A 20,864-nucleotide genomic window follows, 5' to 3' on the forward strand; every position below is an offset into this window, starting at 1 on the left:
TCCCCCACTTCACCCTTGCCGTTTTATTCGCCCTCTTTTTCCGTTCGTCTCTCTTTGCTTGCTTCTTGTTTTCTTGTGTGTTGGATTGCTTGCTTGTCACGATGGCTCAAGATAATACTAAATATGTGACTTTTCCAATACCAACAACAATGATTTTCTTAGCACTCTGATTGCTCCTCTTACCGATGCTGAATCTTGTGAAATTAATGATGCTTTGCTGAATCTTGTCAGGAAAGATCAATTCGCCGGCATTCCTAGTGAAGATGCCACTACCCATCTAAACAACTTTGTTGATTTGTGTGATATGCAAAAGAAGAAAGATGTGGATAATGATATTGTTAAATTGAAGCTATTTCCTTTTTCGCTTAGAGATCGCGCTAAAACTTGGTTTTCGTCTTTGCCTAAAAATAGTATTGATTCTTGGAATAAGTGCAAAGATGCTTTTATCTCTAAGTATTTTCCTCCCGCTAAGATCATCTCTCTTAGAAGTGATGATGTCTTTCATATACTTTGCATAAGGAGGCATTTTAAGGATATCAGTCAAGCGAGTACGCAAAAAAACTGGCCTCAGCATTTCAGCAAAGCATTCAAATTCTTCATCATCTTTCTTTTTAGTTGACTTGGGTGGAAAAGGCATAGGTTTTGAACCCACGGTTCTCTTTCTTTACCGTGTTTTCTAGCCACAAAGTCTCTTTTATCATACCTTTTATTCTTAGGTTGTGGGTTATCAAGATCAACAGGTGGTTCTATCTCAACATCATTATCTGGTTCCCTTTTATTATTTGGTTGAGTGTCTTCATGAACCTCATCATTATCTTTTTCATTATCACTAGGTGAGTGTTCATTACCAGATTGAGTTTCAGCATCAGAGATAGAAGTTTCATTTTCATTATCAGGAGGTTTTTCTGTTTCAAGTTCACTAGAAGTATGCAAAGTCCTATCATTTTTCCTTTTCTTTTTCTTTCTAGAAGGACTAGGTGCACTAGTGTTATTTCTTTGTGAGTCTTGTTCTATTCTTTTAGGGTGTCCCTTAGGAAAGTGGTTCCTGAGTCATTTTACCTCCTCTAGTTGCAACTCTAAGAGCAAAGTCATGCATATTATGATTCATTTCATCAAGCAATTCTCTTTGAGATTTAGCAACTTGTTCTAACCGGGTTTGAACCATAGAAGCATGTTTTCCAACACCTCTAACATCATTTGATATTCTAAATAACAAGACACTCAAGCGAGCAATCATATCAGAATTATATTTCAATTGTTTCATAACATTTGCATTGAAGTGATCTTGTTTTCTAATGTAGTTTTCAAACTCATAACACTAAAAAAAAAGACACATCCGTGACATTTTGGGCCGAACAATTTTTTTTTTGTCATACTTATGAGACTTGTATGACGATAATTGTGACAAAACCCGGTATCATCATATATGTGGTGGGGTCCTACTTCTATGACAAGAAATCATAACAGAAAATGGGCTTTTCGTCCTGGGTGGGCCGGAGACGCAGCTGCATGACATTCTTTGGGCCGTCCATGATGGAAAAAACCGTGGTAGAAGCGAGGGCGAGGAAAATATCGGGGTGTTCCCGGTTATGGTGGGTGGTCGGGGCCAAGCGATGCACGGAGGTTTGCGTGTTTCTCTCATACACGCACGCGCGTGGGTGCGAGGCGTTGGGCTCTAACTGAACCCGAGCGAGGCGTTCGCCTACTGAACCCGAGCGATTGCACTGCAAGCTATGCATTACTGAACCTGAGCGATCGATCGATGGCTGTTAACTGAACCCGATCGAGCGATTCCGTCGCTACTGCTGCTAACTAAAGCCGATCGATGCTGCCTCTGGATGAACAGTGAGCGTTGCTGGGGGAGTTTGGATGAACAGTTCCCGGTGGGGGTGGTTGAACAGGACCCCGTGGTGTTGCCTCTAGATGAACAGGACCCGGATCAATCGAGCCGGTTGGGGCTGGATGAACAGGACCCCATGGAGGGCTGGATGAAAAAGACCACCCCGTGGAGGGCTGGATGAGCAGTAGACGGTGGAGGGCTGGATGAACAGTAGCCCGTGGAGGGGTGGTTGAACAGGAGCCCATGGAGAGGGCTGGTTGAACTGTAGCCGGTGGAGTAGCGCGCGGTGGAGGCTGGATGAACAAGAGCCCGTGGATGAACAGTCACAGGTGGAGGCTGGAGGAGGTCGACGGTGGATGAACAGTAGCCCGTGGAGGCTGGAGGGGGTCGACGGTGGAGATGAACAATATCCCGTGGAGTCCCGTTTTGCGGTACGCCACACCCCTCCCGATGAACAGGACCCCCGTTTCGACCGTAGCGCTCCAACACAAGTCCGCTTCCTCCGTTTTGCGGTACGCCACACCCCTCCCGATCAACAGGACCCCGTTTCGACCGTAGGAGGTCCAACGCAAGTCCGTTTCCTCTGTTTTGCGGCATGCCAGACCCCTCCCAATGAACATGATCCCGTTTCGACTGGGGCCGGTCGAACACAAGGCCGTTTCCTCCGTTCTGCGGTACGCCAGGCCTCGTTTCCATCGGTTGTTCCATCCAAGCCCTCCCGATGAACACGACGACGCATTCCGTTCCGACCCAGCCGGTTGGCTCCCCATGAACATGACGACGATGCAGTTTCTCCGTTCTGACCTAGCCATGTACACGGGCCCTAGCCGTACGTATGCGCGAGTAGGCGTTCGAGACCCAGCCCGTATGTACGTACGTGGCCGTATTTTCTTTCTTGCACATTGCCGCTGTACGTACGTGTACATGCTACGTGCGCGCCTCTACATCGACCAGTATGTACGTAGACGTTCGCGACCAGAATGACAACGCTACGTATGCTTCGACCAGGCGGGTCCTGACTGTCAGGCACTTCCTTGCGTGCGAAGATGTAGCTGGTGGGTCCCAGCAGTCAGGGGGTGAATCGTTTTTTTGCCCGGACGCACTTCCTTGCGTGCGAAGATGTAGCTGGTAGGTCCCAGCAGTCAGGGGGGAAACATTTTTTTCACGAAATACGGTTCCCTGTCCGGTGGGTCCCTGCTGTCAGGTGGAGGAATCATTATTTTCCGCGTAATAAGGAGGCACTTCCTTGCTGCGGCCATGGACCCAGCTGTCAGCCTCTCCACGTACAGTCCACGTCCGATGGAAGCCGTTCCTTGACCATGTTGACCACACCGCGCCGAGAGCACCAGGGCGGTGGACGAGGGCGAGGCCTAGGAAGGGGACGAGGCGGAGCCGGGGAAGACGCGGCAGTGGATGCCCACGCGTAGAGGAGTATGAGGGTTCACTAGTTCGCTGCGGTGTGAGGCTGCCGTCGCCGCAGAATAACAGGGGGTGTGGGTGAGTAGAGGGATGGCCTGGCCAGCAGTGAGAGTAGTAGGGGGCGGTGAGGCCTCCGCGGCATCGCAGCCGGCCACGGGAGGCAGGAACACGAGGCACGACCGGCGCTGGTTTGGGCGGCTGGAGCAAGAAGACCAAAGGTTGAAGAAACACTACGGCCGTTGGATGGACATCGTACGGTCACTGGAGCTAGAATCGTGCATATTGACTGAGTTGACAAAGCTCTCCGTCCCCGTCAACTTAGTAGGCCCACAAGTCAGCCCCCCACTATACTAGGTCCCAGCTAGCAGGGGGAGTATTCATTTTTTTGTGCGTAATAAGGAGGCACTTCCTTGCATGCGAAGATATAGCTGGTGGGTCTGAGCTGTCAGCGGCGGTAACGTTTTTTTCGCGAAATACAGAGGCCCTTTCGGTGGGTCCTAGATGTCAGGTGGAGGAATCATTATTTTGCACGTAATAAGGAGGCATTTCCTTGCGTGCGGCCGTGGACCCAGTTGTCAGCCTCTCCACGTACAGTCCACTTCAGATGCATGTCGGTCGTTGACCACGTTGACCAGGCCACGCCGAGAGCACCAGGGCGTGGACGATGGCGAGGCCTAGGAAGGGTACGACACGGAGCCAGGGAAGACTCGGCAGTTGTTTCCCATGCGGAGGGGAGTACGACTGTACGAGGGTTTACTGGTTCGTCTGCCGTCGCCGGAGAATAACAGCAAGTGTGGGTGAGTAGAGGGATGGCTAGGCCAGCAATGGGAGTACAGTGGGGCAGTGAGGCCTGCACGGTAGCACAGTCGGCCGCGGGGAGGAGGGAGCAGGCAGTCCCGCCGGCGCTTGTTTGAGCGGCTGGAGCAGGAAGAGCAGAGATTGAAGAAGCATGATGGTCGTTGGATGGACATTCAACAGTCACTGCTTGTGCATCAATCTTTTTTTAGGAAAGCCTCAAATATGTGGAAAACAGCATACATCCCATCTGCCATTATTTCTAATAATTTACAGCCCATTTGCTATTTCTTAAGTTTTTTTGGAGCCCATATTCTTTTTGTTAGCATTACAGCCCATATTGTGGCCACGGTTAAAAAATATATATGAAATTTTGCATATTTCGGTGCGGTCCGAACTGTTTTTAATCCCGAAATTTCGAGTCACATTCAAACTGATTTTAAAAATAAATGTATATCAATATAAAATCCAACAAATTTTCCACGCATAAAAATCAATGCAATTTAAAATCTTGAAATGAAAAAAAAGAAATTTGAAACTAATTGCCGGTTTGATGTGTTTTAAAAATCTACAACCCATTTCTCATTACTGATAGGCCATTTTCTCGGCCAGCCGAATGAAGCTCTCCTCGTCTTGAAAGATTGTAGCCCAACAGGCCTGACAAAGCGACTTACTTGGCAAATCACAAAAAAAAACTAGGCTATGGCCATGGACCCAGCTGCGGCCGTGGACCCAGCTGTCAGCCTCTCCACGTACAGTACTCTTCTGATGGAAGTCGGTCGTTGACCACATTCACCACACCACGCCGAGAGCACCAAGGCGGTGGACGACGGCGAGGCCTAGGAAGGGGACGACGCGGAGCCGGGGAAGACACGGCAGTGGATGCCCACGCGGAGAGGAGTACGAGGGTTCACTGGTTTGGCTGCGGTGTGAGGCTGCCGTTGCCGCAGAATAACAGGGGGTGTGGGTGAGTGGAGGGATGGCCTGGCCAGTGGTGGGAGTAGTATGGGGGCGGTGAGGCCTCCGCGGCAGTACAGCCGGCCACGGGAGGTAGGAGCAGGCGGCACGACCGGCGCTGCTTTGGGCGGCTGGAGCAAGAAGACCAGAGGTTGAAGAAGCACTATGGCCATTGGATGGACATCGTACGGTCACTGGAGCTAGAATCGTTCATATTGACGAAGTTGACAAAGCCCTCTGTCCCCGTCAACTTAGTAGGCCCACAAGTTAGCCACCCACTATGGTGGGTCCCAGCTAGCAGGGGGTATTCATTTTTTCTGCGTAATAAGGAGGCACTTCCTTGCGTGCGAAGATATAGCAGGTGGGTCCGACCTGTCAACGGGGGGAACGTTTTTTTCGCGAAATACAGAAGCCCTTCCCGTGGGTCCTAGCTGTCACGTGGAGGAATCATTATTTTGCGCGTAATAAGGAGGCATTTCCTTGCGTGCGGCCGTGGATCCAGCTGTCAGCCTCTCCACGTACAGTCCACTTCCGATGGAAGTCGTTAGTTGACCACGTTGACCAGGCCGCGCCGAGAGCACCAGGGCGGTGGACGACGGCGAGGCCTAGGAAGGGAACGACACGGAGCCAGGGAAGACTCGGCAGTTGTTTCCCACGCGGAGGAGTACGAGGGTTTACTGGTTCGTCTGCCATCATCGGAGAATAACAACAGGTGTGGGTGAGTAGAGGGATGGCTAGGCCAGCGATGGGAGTACGGTGGGGCGGTGAGGCCTGCGCGGCAGCATAGCCGGCCGCGGGAGGAGGGAGCAGGCAGTCCCGCCGGCGCTTGTTTGAGCGGCTGGAGCAGGAAGAGCAGAGATTGAAGAAGCACGACAGCCGTTGGATGGACATGCAACAATCACTGCTCTCGTGTGCATTATTTCTAATAATGTACAGCCCATTTGCTAATTCTTAAGAATATTTTTGGAGCCCATCTTATTTTTGTTAGCATTACACCCCATATTGTGGCCACGGTTAAAAAGTATACGAAATTTTGCATATTTCGGTGCGGTCAACTGTTTTTAATCCCGAAATATCGATTCACATTCAAACTATTTTGAAAAATAATTTATATAAATATAAAATCCAAATAATTGTCCACGCATAAAAATAAATGGAATTTAAAATCTTGTAATAAAAAAAATTGAAACTAATTCCCGGTTTGATGTGTTTTAAAAATGTACAGCCCATTTCTGGGCAAACCGAATGAAACTCTCCTCATCTTGAAAGATTTGCAGCCCAGCAGGGCTGATAAAGCAAGTAGGCCTCGTTTGGGTATTTCTTAAAAAAAAGAACCGGGCTAGCCATTTTGAGCAAGAAAAAAACACAACTGGGCTCATGATGTGGTAAACATAAATAAAACCCTGGCTAGACGGGCCACAGCCCCCGCACAGCCCCGTTGTTATCCTGATCCGTTGCTAAAACTAGTATAAATAACAACTGCTTGTTCCACACAAAAAATAAACTGCGCGACCTGCTGGGTCCCTCGTGTCAGCCGCTCGTAGTGTAATTCTCTCGTTTATTGACTACGTTGACAATGGCGTGAGCCCCAGATGTCCAACCATTAGGAGGAACCATATTTTTGGGCTTGTAATATAGAGGCACTTGCTTGCGTACTGCCATGACGCTGGTGGGTCCCTACTGTTGTCCTCTCCACGTACAGTCATCTCCTTGTTCCTCTCGGTTGTTGACGATGTTGACAACGCAAGAGGGCGGCGCATCGCGCACGGCGAGCAAACCAAGGCCGCAAGGCGGAGGACGATGGCGAGGCCACAGACGGAATGAACAGGAGCCGTGGAAGATGCGCCGGTCCAGTCACAGGCGGAGGGGAGTACGAGGGTTGACTGGTTCGGGTGCGGGTGCGTGTTGGGGCTGACGTCGCCGGAGAATAACAAGACGTGTGGGGGAATAGAGGGAGGGACTGGCCAACGTTGGAGGGTACGTACGGTAGGGTGGCGGAGGCGCAGCCAGCCATGGGAGGCGGGTGCAGGTGGAGCCGACGGGGTGGTTTGGTTTGGGTGGCTGGAGGAAGAAGAAGACAAGAGATAGAAGATACATGACAGATGTTGGATGTCAATCCAACGGCTGGTAGGCAGAATCGTTTGTTGACTGGCTAGTAAGTCGACACCACCTTGGATAGGCTATTTCCTCGCGGGTCCCAAATGTCAGAATCCAAATCTGTCACGGTACTGCAGCCTTTCCTATGAAAATTTATAGCCCATTTGATGTGCTAGTTCGAAATAAGTTTGTGGGTGCTGGTGGGGGCTAATCACTTGGCTTCTGTAATGCACAGTGAGCTCAAGCAGCCGGCGAGAGTGATGTTATTTCCCTTGGTTGGGATTTGTTAGGTTACAATATTTCACTCTAAATTAAACGACTGGCAAGCCATTTTCCTTGTTTCAAAGAAAATATGACAGTCATAGCCGAGTTGAAAAGGGCAAGAACATCTAACTCCAGCTTACAAACTGTACAAAAGCATGAGGGTTAATTGTTCATCAGGTTTACAAAAAAACCCAGGTTGAAAAAGGCAACAACATCTAACTCCAGCATTGTTTTCAGCAGTCACAGTCAAATGGATCGGTCAGGTCCATAGAATGAACATCTTGGGTTGTAAAATTTACTGGATTATGACCACAATATGTTGCAAATAAAAGCCCGACACGTTCAGAAGCTCTTTTGCCCACCTGAAACTCCTTTTTTTGCTCTTCCACATACCCATCCATCAAAACCATGCTGCTGATAAACTTAAGCCTGATGGACAATAGTAACCTCGCATTCAGCAGGAAGAATGTGACAAATCTAGTGTTTGCACGGTTGGCTACATATCGTTCTAGCGTATTGTCTTCAATCGAATCTCACAAGAAGTGAGAAAATCCCGATGCTTACGAATCCACCGATTGGTTATAACTTTCTTACCCTGTCCTGTTGCCTAAATAGACATGAAGATTGAAAACAGTTAAGGTCTAAAAAAAGAGTGTCGAAAGAGCAACAACTGAACGGTTAATTCTAGTACACTATATGCGGGCTTCCAATGTGCGTGAAATTATCACCTTTATATACAACTTCTCCAAACATGGAAAGCATTGCAGCAAGCCAATAATCTTGTTCAGATCAAAACTATTCATTTGGATATATAAGATCTTGACAGAATCCAGCACCATTGATAGGCCATCCATGGAGAAACTCTTCATTGAGCATAGAACATAATATTAGTACAAAATGTGTACTCCAAGATGATATATAACTTATGTGCAGAAATTTAAAATGCAGCTTATGGTTACAAGTGTAGATGATAATATAAAGTACTTGAAGAACTGTGGAGCCAAACACCATATTGAAATGAGCACAGAGATCATGTATTACACCCAAGGTCTCCAGTTTAGGCGTAGAGAGGACGGTTATTTGCAACGGTGAATAACTAGAATCAAATATCAACCTTTGAAGTGAAGGGGCATCTTGGATGATGAGCTGCCTTCCTTCAAAAGAAATTCCAATTCTTACAAGGTTAGGCGACTTTATTTGGAGACAACCGATTCTAACTGTGAAAACAAGCACCAAGCACTCCAGGGCAGGGCAACTGGAGTGGATGATGCTGTGCAATGAGGCCTCTGATATACGAACCCGCACAAGTGAAAGTTTATTGAGAAATGGAGTCGAAGGTTTAGTACCAGATTGTCTGGTAGGTAGCACAGCGCAAAGGTGGCGGTGTGGAGAGAGGAGGAAAACCGTGAGATGGACATCGGTGCTGAGGGCACAAGTACATGGCGTTCGGTATGTGGTATGTGATTTCCAGGGGAATAGTAGAACTCAAGAAGCTGTAGTTCTATGAATTCAGGGGATTTCAACTAGGCGTCCACCGTGCAGGGCATGGTATGCTTGCTCAGGTATCATGACGGGATGCAGAGGCTTTGAACGGAGCCCTGGTGGGAGGAGATGATGGCTCTGGGGATTTCAAAATCATTGAAGAGAGATAGCTGACGACATTCGAGATTAAGAGGCACGGCGCGCCATAGAGGGCACCATCGAATTGAGAGGACTTGGGTGCGGCAGCAATCCTTGGTGGGGAGAAGCGAGATGATCTCCCCAAGGACGGCGTCCGGGAGATCGCTGATGCGGTCCACCCGAGATTCTACGGGTTCCTGGGATCCGGTGGGGCGGGGTCGCCGCTGCTCCCCGCGCTGCCGGGTGCGGGATCTACAACAGGCGTCGCTGCTGGCGGGAGCCTCATCTTCTTGGCGCTGGGGTCAGCCGACTCCATTTTCCTCGAGGGCGTCGCGTCGCGCTCACGGATTTGAGCAGAGTAACGAATGACGAGCTTAGTTGTAGTGCGAGTGAAGAAGAAGGGGAGCTGGGTTTTTTCTGTAGTAGTGAGGAAGAAGGGGAGCTGGGGTTTTCTGTAGGAGTGAGGTGAGGAATTTGGGGGTATGAGTGGAGCGAGCTGACGTGAGGTGGGTGGGAGTGAGGAGGAAGAAGAACACCCAGGTTTTTTTGGGGGGCGGTGTGCTGGGTGTGGGTAGCGCCTCTCATTCAGTAAATATATGGGCTTTTGAATTGATTTTACTATTTACTAGGGTGGATGGGTTGTTTTGTCTTGGGCCCAGAGAAACAATTACTACTAGTAAAGTGGAGACACTCTACAGCTACCCAGAAAAACAATTACTACTAGTACAGTGGATACAATACCGCTTCTGGCTCCTCCTAGGTCATCGAAACGTCTCCCTCTACTGAATGCCGTTATACTTTTGTGCACCGACATGCGGGCCATGCAGCGCGTGGGCCCAAATGCCATCCACCAAATTATAAGGCAGTATGCAGGTGGAGAGTCACCCCGGTCGTAGCGCGGCAGTAACGAGCCGTCATATCACAAAACCCCACCTCCCCGCAGTCTAAGTTTGACGGACGAAGCAACCATCATTTCACTCTTCGATGAATCCCCTTCTCCCTCACCGTCTTCAAGAAAGGCAACACTCACATCTGCCACTGTTCTTCTCTCCCAACGAAGGGAAGGTAAGCGGATCCGTGATGTTGGTATATTTTCGTTCAGAGAAAAAAAGAACTTTTGCAAAGCAGTAACCGATCCTCACTATCTTTTTTGTTTCATTGTCATTGCGATTGTGTTTTCCTTTCAGTGGTCTCCTAGTATTGTCAGTTTCATGATGGACCAAGGAGAACCAGGCAAAGATCTGCCGATATTGGAGCAGACGCGGGAGGCTGATCCCCACGAGACAGAGAGCTCCAAGAAGATGGAGGCAGCCACCGAGCCGACCCCAGATACGCTCACGGCCACTACTAAGATGGTCAACGCCCCGTTTGAGGTTACAACCCCCGTGGCACTGCAGGAGCAGTTTCCCCCTTCGAGGATGTGTCCCCCCCCCCGCTGAGCTGCCCAAGGTGATTTTCTTCTTTGACGATCTCGATAGTGGTTTTTCTTCTAAGTATGTGGTGATGAATAATGCAAAATTTTATTAGCTTCGATGCCATGCTATACCTAGTGGTTTAAATAACTTGTTTTTCTTATACTGGAAAGTAATTCAGAATTTGTTTCAGTTTCAATTAGAGCCCTGATGTAGACAAGGATTGTGTGGTTGTACATGTCACTCGCTATCAGGCGGATGACCTGAATATACGCACTGGGAAAACAAAGTTTTTAGGCTGTTGGATCCTGGAAGCCATTTGTGCTTATACCAATGAAGAGTTGTATTCCAGCCTCACTGTTGTCAGGCGTGTTGTCCAGGGTGTACTGAAGCACAAGAAGTTCAAAGCTACTCCTTTGTTTGTGAGGCATACTGTTCTTGTCAAGCTTACGCAGGAAGATGACGTGGCATGCCTCCACAAACAAGTTTATGCGTGGCAAGGACACAAGGTTGTCTTCATGAAGGTTCACAGGATTGAGCTGCTGCCGGATGTCCTCGATGATGTTCATGGCAAGGTCCGTCTTGTGTCCAGCCCACATTAGATCGAGGCATGAAATAGTTGCCCCAGCTAGTGTTTAATAGTAGTTTGGATTGTGTCTAATTATCCGAACCTTGCCTGTTATCAAGCCCTCTGGGGCTAGTACTCTGTTTGAATCCGTCTATGGGAACTGCTGCTACTTTTGTGTGCCCATGAATCATGTGAGAACCATCATAATTGTTGCCGAAACAGATGGGTCCTCACTAGTTTTTTCATGAATATGGCATGGTAAGACATAAGTTGTCATAGTTTATCATACGAGCAGTGTGTGTTTTGATGAAATAGAGTACTCGTTCGAGAACTGTGCGCCGACGTATACATAAGTACTTGTAAACACTGTTGGTGCTACCCCACTTGTAAGCACTTGTGCAAAACACGGCACATTGGCTCAGCTCGCTTCAACACTAGGCTATCGACCAGCTAACAATCAACAATCTGCTGTCTGACATATAAGCAACTATGTATCTTGTTACAGTGGTTCATGCAGTTAACTGAGGCCACAATGTAAATTCCAAACGTTCACACGCTAGTCCAGCGTTCATGTGGAACACTCACGTTAAACTCGGCTTCATAAAAAACTTGAGAAGCATAAGTTAAGCAATTTTATACATCTCAATGATTCATAGAACATAACAAACATATAGTAGTTCACAGCAAAAGACAAAGTTGTGAGAAGGTTTACAAATCAGGAAAAAACAAGCAAGGCTTCTCTGAGCAAAGGGCCTCCCGGCAGGCTTAAATTTCCTGGAGTTCACTCTGGTTTTTTCTTGTTGCCACCATGCAGGGTTTGGTTCTCTCATTCCAGAATAACCAATTATAATTGTGTTCTCAGCTGGAATGCTGAACTGAACCATGTAGTGTACTGACCAGCTAAAAGTCTTGTGCATTCCACTAAATTTAAGCACCGCTATTTGCAGAAATAAGCAGACCACAATGCCTCTTGTCCGCGCACCTGTCCAAAAAACCGTCGTGCAGCCGTGCCAGCTAGTCCTCGGTCCATGGATGAACTGGTAGAAAGTGCACTCCAGACTAGGATGCAGTTGTTTTCGCTCGTCCCTACACTGCAATCAGGAAGTAAAATGTACGAATCAACTTCTTTTATATTGCGTTGGTCATTCTACCTAGTAACTACCAATGTAGGAATACCTGGAAGACGGGTGGTTAGAAGACGGCAACGAGGGATAGCCATCTCATTTTGCGCAGTTATACTAAAACTGAGGTGTGTGCTTTTGATTGCGCGGATAGAAACGATACGGAGACAGACATCCCGAAACGATATGGAGACATACATCCCTGTTTGCGCAAATACGAAATACGGTTATTTAAACAGTGACAGATATTTGCAGTGGCGTATGATTAACGTCAGCATCTATTGTGTTATAATTGGCACTAGATTGACAGTATGAAAGTGTCCTTAAGTAAGTAGCATCACATCAACACTAGATTAACATGCAGAACGATAGCATTAGTATTACTGTCATGAGAGTAGCACATGGTCAGTAAATGTGCAATCAAATTTGTGCAGTTCCACTGGGATGAAGCAATGTTAGCAGTGTGAGATTTAAGTGTAACTTCAAAAACACAATTCATGGGAAATGAAGCAAGACGGAAGCACATCATAAAATGGTGGTGGCATTGCTTCAATTTATCGACGGCACTAGACCATTACTTATAGTGACATTAGGTGGCATTGCTTAATGCTTCATGTGATTTTACATTAACGGTAGCGATATGGGCGTAGGGACAGCAGGGGCATAAAGTGGTGAGGCAGATGTGGTTGCCGAGAGCGGCAAACACTCAGGCAGGATGTCTGCATTTGTCCCATTTTTTATCTCCTCGGCGACATTTTCCTATGTGAGCACAAGAAATCTAGACCTGCTACCCATCACTTTCTTTCCTTTTTCAACCAAGAGATAGGTCCACTTTCCCCACCCTTCGCCATCCACCATGCTTTCTTCGTCTTTTCAACCAAGAGACCGGTTGGGTAGCCAGTATCTACTACTTTCCCCCGTTTCCTCTTAGAACCAAGTCCTAGATTCATGCTACAGCTTTCCCACTTTCTTCCCTATTTGAACCAACTCTTAGAGTCGACTGTATGAACTAGCTTTACCTCTAATAATAGTAAAAGTCTAGGTGGCTTTGGAACAGTGGACGGAAGTAGAAAAAGATCCACACGAAGCCAAGTGGGGAGCTGGGGTAGTAGAGCAAGGCAGGTTTCAAAGGAATATATAACTGAGGGTCGTCGGCATGTGGCAAAGACGGCGTTGGAGGCCGCATCTTGGCCACAATACCGCAGGGAGGAAGAAGGGGTCGGAGGCCCTCTCGAGCCGGCGCTCTCTCGGAGAGAATGGCACGGCCGCCAATCGGGACGCGCGGGCAGCCGTTGGTCTCCTCCCTCGCTGCCGACGACAGCGTGAACGATGCACCTACACCCCTGCCCCAGTCGAGGTTGTCCGGCCGGATTTGTGACTAGCCTTGAGCTGAGAGAGAGTGTGGCCACCTATGTCTTGCTTAGATCTGGAGAGCATGAGAGAGTGAACGAGAGGAACCCTAGTAAAGCAAGCGCTAAGGCTCTTGCTTATATATATAGTGGAGTGATTTTGTTGTACCGGCTTCAAAAAAAATGCGCTCCTACGTGTACCCGCGAGTGGGTGTGACAGAACTAGTGTGTGCGTGCACCGCTTCTCTTTGTGAGAGTACAATATACTATGCCCAAAGAATGTTCGCCACAAAAGTAATAGTATAAGTGTGTGACGTGTGAGCTAAAATAAAATGTGCGCGACGTCTTTTGTTTTTTAGAAGTTCTGAGGGTAGGGTGTGAAGAGCACATATGTGTGTGACGTCTACCTGCAGATAGACGGTGGGTGCAAGAGGACACGGGAGAGTCGTGACTCGTGAGGGTGCGTGTGCGTGAGAGAGAGGGGGGCACGTATCAATGCAATGCATGTGTCCGTAAATCATTATCTAACAAACGTTCGCCACAAGCCTTTTCCTGACGAACGCCGTAAGAACCGTTAGATCGGCATCCAATAGTGTTAGTTTTGCCATGTCATTTAACATAACAGCCACTCCTCCTACACAAAAATCTTCCACGTGAGTGTTAGCAACTGCCCTATGCTCCCTCCGTTCCAAAATGCAGTGCATATAGCTTTATTGAAAATTCGAACCTCGCAAACTTTTACTGAGTTTTCGTGTAGCAAATTGCACATGTAGAATACCCTGTATATATCATTTCATTCATCTTCGAGAGGTAACTATAAAGATGGGGGGAGGAGTCTACAAAGAAAGACCATCGTATCACCTGCAGCAATTTCAACCATCCTTTGGTGTGGAGGAATATCATAGGAACTCTATATGATATGATTTTTATAGGATTTTTTCCTTTAGAGCCAATTGGTTCATAGGAATAGATTCATATACTCCACATTTCAAAGGAAATAAACATGATATCATTTCTATAGCTTTAGAGCCACTTGGTTCATATGAATGGATTCCTATACTCCCATAATTTCAAAGGAAAATAAACATTAGCGTATATTCAATAGAAAAGTTCCTATGATATGAACCAAATTACATCTCTTTTCTAATCCCTCCTCATAGGAATTGAGATACATGTCATCTCTAGATTCAATAGAAAAGTTCCTATGATGTGAACCAAATGACATCTCTTTTCCAATCCCTACTCATAGGAATTGAGATACTCCATGTCATCTCTTTCCCTACAACTTCCATGTATACATCTTCTATTCCTAAATAGCTAGTACAACCCACTAGTAGCTTTTTTCCAAGACATGCAACTATGGCACAAGAACTATATAGTGTGCGAATAACTTTGAAAGATGGTCGCTGGATGAAGCTAATCCGACAGTGCAGAGATGGCAAATCCGAGCACTACTGGCCGTTGGATATCATCAACATTCCACCAGATCTGCCACATGTACAATTTAGAAGACTCCATGGTTGAACTTAAGCATAATGCACAAACCTCAAAACACAAGCACTTCTCCTTTGTTCTAGAATCTTCCGTATCATAATTGATTTTTTTTTAAATGAATTGCCATTATTTATTTTTTACTTTGCGGTGTTTTGGCTCCTAGGTGCATATGCACCCATTGTCTAAATACACATTTTGAAAAGTTGAAAAATCGGAACAAAAATCCCGCAGTATATCTGGACATTCTATGTGCATGCACAAAATATGGGTGAAAATCGACATTTTTTGTGCCTTGTGTAAAAAAGATAAAGAAATACAAAATGAATAGTTGTAATGAAGCATCAAAATTTGTCATTTTTACACAAGCCACAAAAAACATTGTGTTCCACCGAAAACTTTGTGCACGCACATAGAATGTCCGGATATACACACGGGATTTTTGTTCGGAATTTTTCAACTTTTCAAAATGTGTATTTTAGACAATGGGTGCATATGCACCTAGGAGCCATTGCCAATTTCCATTACAATGCCACAACCCCATGAATCTTAACATTTTTATAAAACTAATTGATTTTGAATGAGATGAACTATAAGAACTAAACGAACATCTACATCTTGCATATATGACTCAAAGCTTTACATGCTATAGTGTGTATTTATTCATAATTTGGTTTCGAAATCTCATGCGTTCAATGCATGTGTACCTTACTAGTTTTGAGTAGAGTACGTCCACAATTTTTGTACGTACTATATCTCCACTGGTCCCCGACCCAAATGTTGCCTCGTTCCCCTAAAACCAAGCGGCCCACACATATTTAAGTGCGTTCGACTCGAACTCAATCCCTCTCCTATTTACTATGACGGTGGCCGCGCACGCTGTAGTTGTACTCCTACAAACCCTACCGCCGCACGCGATCATCGGGTTTTCTCAAGAGGACGAAGGAGAAGCCGATTTGTAGTGGAGGCGCTTTAAAGAAAGGATCTATAGTGGAGACCCCTACCCTAGGGTGCCCTAGGTAGCTGCCGCACGCATCATGGTTTTTCTATTTTCTTTATGCTCTTGCGCCTAGAGTGGAAATGATGGTTGCTTCGTCCATCCAGCTTAATGCGGGAAAGGTGGGGCTTTGTGATTTTGACCCCTCGTCGCTAATTTTCTACTACTGCGACGCTACGACCGGGGTGCCTCCCAATTCCAACCGCTGCTCCAAACTGTAATTTGGTGCATCGCACGTGGAACAAGACGGTGGATGAGCACATGTCGGCCAAAGGGGTCCTGTAAGTGTGTCGCCATTTCATGTGTGGACTGACCCTGCTTGAGTTGCTACGCCAACACGACAGGTGCAACCTACCACTTTGGTTTTGCTCCTTGGGTGAATGCCGACTATATTGATCTATAAAAGATACGTATTGAACACCCTCCCATCTCGTTTTTTTTAGGCGTCTCGGTTTATTAGGGCATGCACATGGTTCTAGGTCATCCATTTGACTAACTAAATATGAGTTACTATGTCCAAAAAGTATATCATTGGATTATTAAGCGGAATGTAGTTTCTAAACATATACTATTCATCAACATATATAGCCAGTTAAATTCTCAATCTAGAACGATGTGCATGCCATGTAAACCGATACGGAGGAAGTATAGTACAAATGAGGTGATTTTACCGAGCGATCGGTGGGGGAGCATGGCCTGTCATGCATTCCCACGTGTCATGATGTACCAAGGCGATGCACGTGTCCCTCTTGAGGCAGAAGCAATACTACGTGGTTTGAGATGATGGCGAACAGAAGTGTGAAATACTGGTTGCTTCGTCCGTCTGGGAAGGTGCAACATTGGTGATTTGACGTCTCATTGCTCATTACTACTACTGGGGCGGTACGACTGGGGTGCGTCCCCCCTGCTGTTCTGCACTGTTATTTGGTGCTTGACACGTCGACCCGGTTGCTATATGTCCCACATGTCGGCGACAGGAAGTACATAATTCATGAAAGCGAGCGTCGACGGAGGAGTACAAGACACGGCTTGGGTTTTTGCTGCTTCGCGCGATCCATCGATACAAACCCGGACTAAAAAAGGCGAGGGCAGGTCTTTTCCCGCGCGGCAGGCAGGGGAGTTTGGCATAGTCTGTTCGAGGCAAGGAGGCGGAAGGGAAACAAGCAAATAAAGGTTGAGCGACTTAGTTTTGGGAAAATCTGATTTTATGACGTACCCACTAGGGTTTATAGGGCTCATCTAAAAAAACATTCGTTTTTCCGCTTTATAAGTCTCAATTCTACTACTAGTAGTATACCATCACATGTTGGATTTCGAGGTGCGTTAGATCCCCCGATGCAAGCAGTGTCAAGAGAAAACTCACCAATGCATGTAGAAGTTCATGGAAATTTAGTGGTCATTCATGCATTCGTTCTAATTAATGCCTCGGTAAACATAACTTCTTGAGAAAAACGACGTACTAATTACTTGTGCAAACTAGGAGTACGAAATTAATTCGACCACTCACTATCTAACTTGGTTGGAGAGATTTTGAAATTGAGCCATAAACTGGAAAGGAGGGAGTAGTAACTTTTGTCTCGATTACTATTTGTGGCCTTGTATAGATGCAAAATGTATTTTTTTATAGTGGCCTTGTATAAGTAAATGGAGGGAGTACTAAAGGACATATATATTCCAAACAATATGATAATATCTCTAACCAAGGTAGTAGGGACGAGGAGTAAACGGAGGGAGTAGTAAAATTTTCTCCTCGTTCTGCGAGCCACCGCGCGCGTGGGCGAGGGAGACGGCGTACTAAGCAAGCTTCTCCTCATCCTGCGAGCCACCGCGCCCGTGGGCGGGGGAGACGGTGTACTAAGCAAGCTTCTCCTCGTTCTGCGAGTTGACGGGACACATCAAAAGTACTCCAGTGTATAGAGCCTTGCCTCTAAGGTAGGCCCCACATGGTTTGCCTCTTTTTTAACATAACGCGTCAAGTCGCAATTTGTTTGTTCACCCGTGGTAGACGATCCTCCCTCCACCAAGTGGACAACTAGTACACGTGTCAAATTACCACGTGGGCTGCCTTTTCATACAGAAATGAGCTCCACCGTGTACCTGCGCGAGTGTGGTTGGGAAAGAGACGGGAGTACGTACGCCATGTGTGCACCTCTTCTCTTCGTGCACGTCCCCCACCTATGTGGGTGTGTGTGAGAGAGATACAAACCTGGACATAATGCGCCATCCATCCCCATGCCTCCGCCCAGTCCGACCACTAGTCACCACCACGCCCCACTCCTCCTCACCTTATCTCTCATCTTTCTCCCTCCATTTTTATATACAAGGCCACTATCAAAATTACAATTTGCAGATACACAAGGCCACTAACACTAATCGATGCAATATTAATGGTGTTTGCCTCGTAGTACTAGCAAAGGAGGACATTAATTATCCCTTGCATGCATGCGGGAGTGTGAGCATTGGCTTGATGTGCATGAAAGAGAAGAATACACATTAATTTACACGGCCAACAAGGAAACAAGGTGGCTTGCAACATTGACTTAGAATACATTAATTTTTGCCTCAGTACCTGTAATATGGGTTTGTGGCCTTGTATACAAAAATGGAGTCCGATAAAATTCTCGAGATACCATTTATCCGATAAAATTCTCGAGATATCATTAGTTTTTACAAAATGGGATTACTCTTGCATGGGTCAATCACAACAGGTGTTTTGTAAAAAATGCATCTTGATGTTCCGTGCAATGCATGGGCATCTTGCTAGTCCATGAAAACAACACATGGCAAAATTCCACGGCGAACGAGGGATTTGAATCTGTTGGGAGGGGCTGTTTGGATCTTGCCCGGGGTAGCCAAAATATTGGCGCCCCCTTTGTCCACCGGTGCCTTTGCCACCGATGAACGAGGAATGGCTCAGGTGCTCATGCATCCTCCAGCACGCACGTTGGAGACGAGCTCGCATGAGCTGTGTTCTTTTTGTCCCACCACGCCGCCCGAGCCGCTCGCAGACCGACCGGCGACCCGCAAATTACGCCATCCAACCGTAGCCGCACACATTATGACAACAACTCAACCAACTGGATGAAATTCACTCAAACACGGCGATATTTCATATAAACAACGACGGAAATCATATAAGATACCAGATTTTCATACAAACATGATGGATTTCATTACATTAAAATAACTACGCGGTGCTAGTTCTGGACAGCACAAGTATATAATACCTGGCCTAAATGGTCGCCCGCCAATCGATTTGTGTTCCTCATGTCCGACAGCATGATCACCGGACTGCTGGGAGCCCCGGAGGTATATGCTTCAGCGCAAAGGAGGCTCGCTTCCCCACTGTCCAACTGATATCATTGACTGATGCCGAAGATGATGGTGGAAGGGGGCTTCCCCGCTTCCGTGGAGCCCATGCGGGGTCGACGAAGGTCCTCGCAACAAAAGGATCCGGCAAGACACCTGCTGTGTACGCCGGCGTCGCCTCCGCGGTGGCCTTCATGGGTCCCAAGCGGCGGCGGCCTCCCGTGTTCTACTTCTCCTCGATGATGGCGGCAGACGCAGAGGCACTGGCCACCGACTCGTCGCTCTCCGTGCACCCGGCTTCTGTCGCTGCTTGCATGGCACGGCCGCCGGCATAGGAGTCTCGGCCACAAAAATGGGAGACGCGGTACGAGGTGGCGGCGTGGATGGCAGCAACGACGCACGTGCGCCGCTCCTCGTCGAGCTCGGCTTGGGGCCGCAACTGGCTCCGTCGGGCGAGGGGAGGGAGGTGGATCAGTGAGCTGCATAGCTCGTATCCGGCGGGCTCGGTGGGCCACCCAGCCGGCTTGGATGCGGAATAACTACACTTCGTAAGCCATTGTAAGAGCGGACAAAATGGTGAAGGAGGAGATAGGGGAGCGGCGCAGGTGTGCGATTCTTGGCCGGCGTTTGGCCTCGTTTAAATAGGAGATTAAATAGATGGCGGACGGGAGGAGCTCGGCCGGCGTTGCGTTTAATGCCGGCCCGGTCATGAACGGACGTGTGTCCAGAGTGGGTTTCTCGGCTTCCACACGGGCGGGTTTCATGGAGGCGTTTGAATGCGGCAAGGAGGCGTGTTCAGCCGGGCGTGCAGCGAGTGGCGCCCTCGACTCTGACGTAGGATACCACGCCGTTCTTCCACCAACGTGTGGGCTCTTTGGGTACATGGCCTGCATGTAAGTGACCCAACCTTAGGCAGCGCACAGCAGAGGAACCTTTGGTGGGCCAGGGCGGTCAGAAGCGGGCATTTCATAAACCGATGATTGTTCATTGAGTGTGATGTCATCTTTTTCATGTAGATAAGCCTACTATGTTGATAGCCCATTCGATACATTGTGATTCATAAAGACCACTGCAAACATGAATGTTCTGCTTATCACAGATAAGATTGATTAATACCCGTAACAATCCATGTCCTTAACAATGGGTGCACGTATAGGTTGAGCGCGTGTCTTGCGCCGTGTGCTGTGTGCATGCAGGCGTGCGAGTGTTGCGTGCGTGCAAGAGTACGTTTCAGTGTTGCATGCATGTGTGCGTACGTGCCTGTGTTCGTGAGTGCATGTGTACGTGTCAGTGTTGCACGCCTGCATGCGTGCGTGTGTTCGTTATGTGTACGTGTCAGTGTTGCACGCCTGCATGCGTGCGTGTGTTCGTTATGTGTACGTGTCAGTGTTGCACGCCTGCATGCGTGCGTGTCTTGCGTGCATGCATGTGTACGTGCGGGGTGAGGCTACACGTCAGTCGACTGACTTTTTCATCTCTGGTCATTAGATTTTCCAGCATTGGATACGAAATCAAGGGCCTGTAGTTTATCATCAAACTCCACCCCCTGAGCCGCCAGCCACCACTGGCCGAACCGCGGGCCCCCGCCGCCCGCGGCCGGCCTACGCCGCCACGCCGCCCCGCCC

Source organism: Triticum aestivum, chromosome 3D (assembly GCF_018294505.1).
Source record: "Triticum aestivum cultivar Chinese Spring chromosome 3D, IWGSC CS RefSeq v2.1, whole genome shotgun sequence".
NCBI classification, from domain to species: domain Eukaryota; kingdom Viridiplantae; phylum Streptophyta; class Magnoliopsida; order Poales; family Poaceae; genus Triticum; species Triticum aestivum.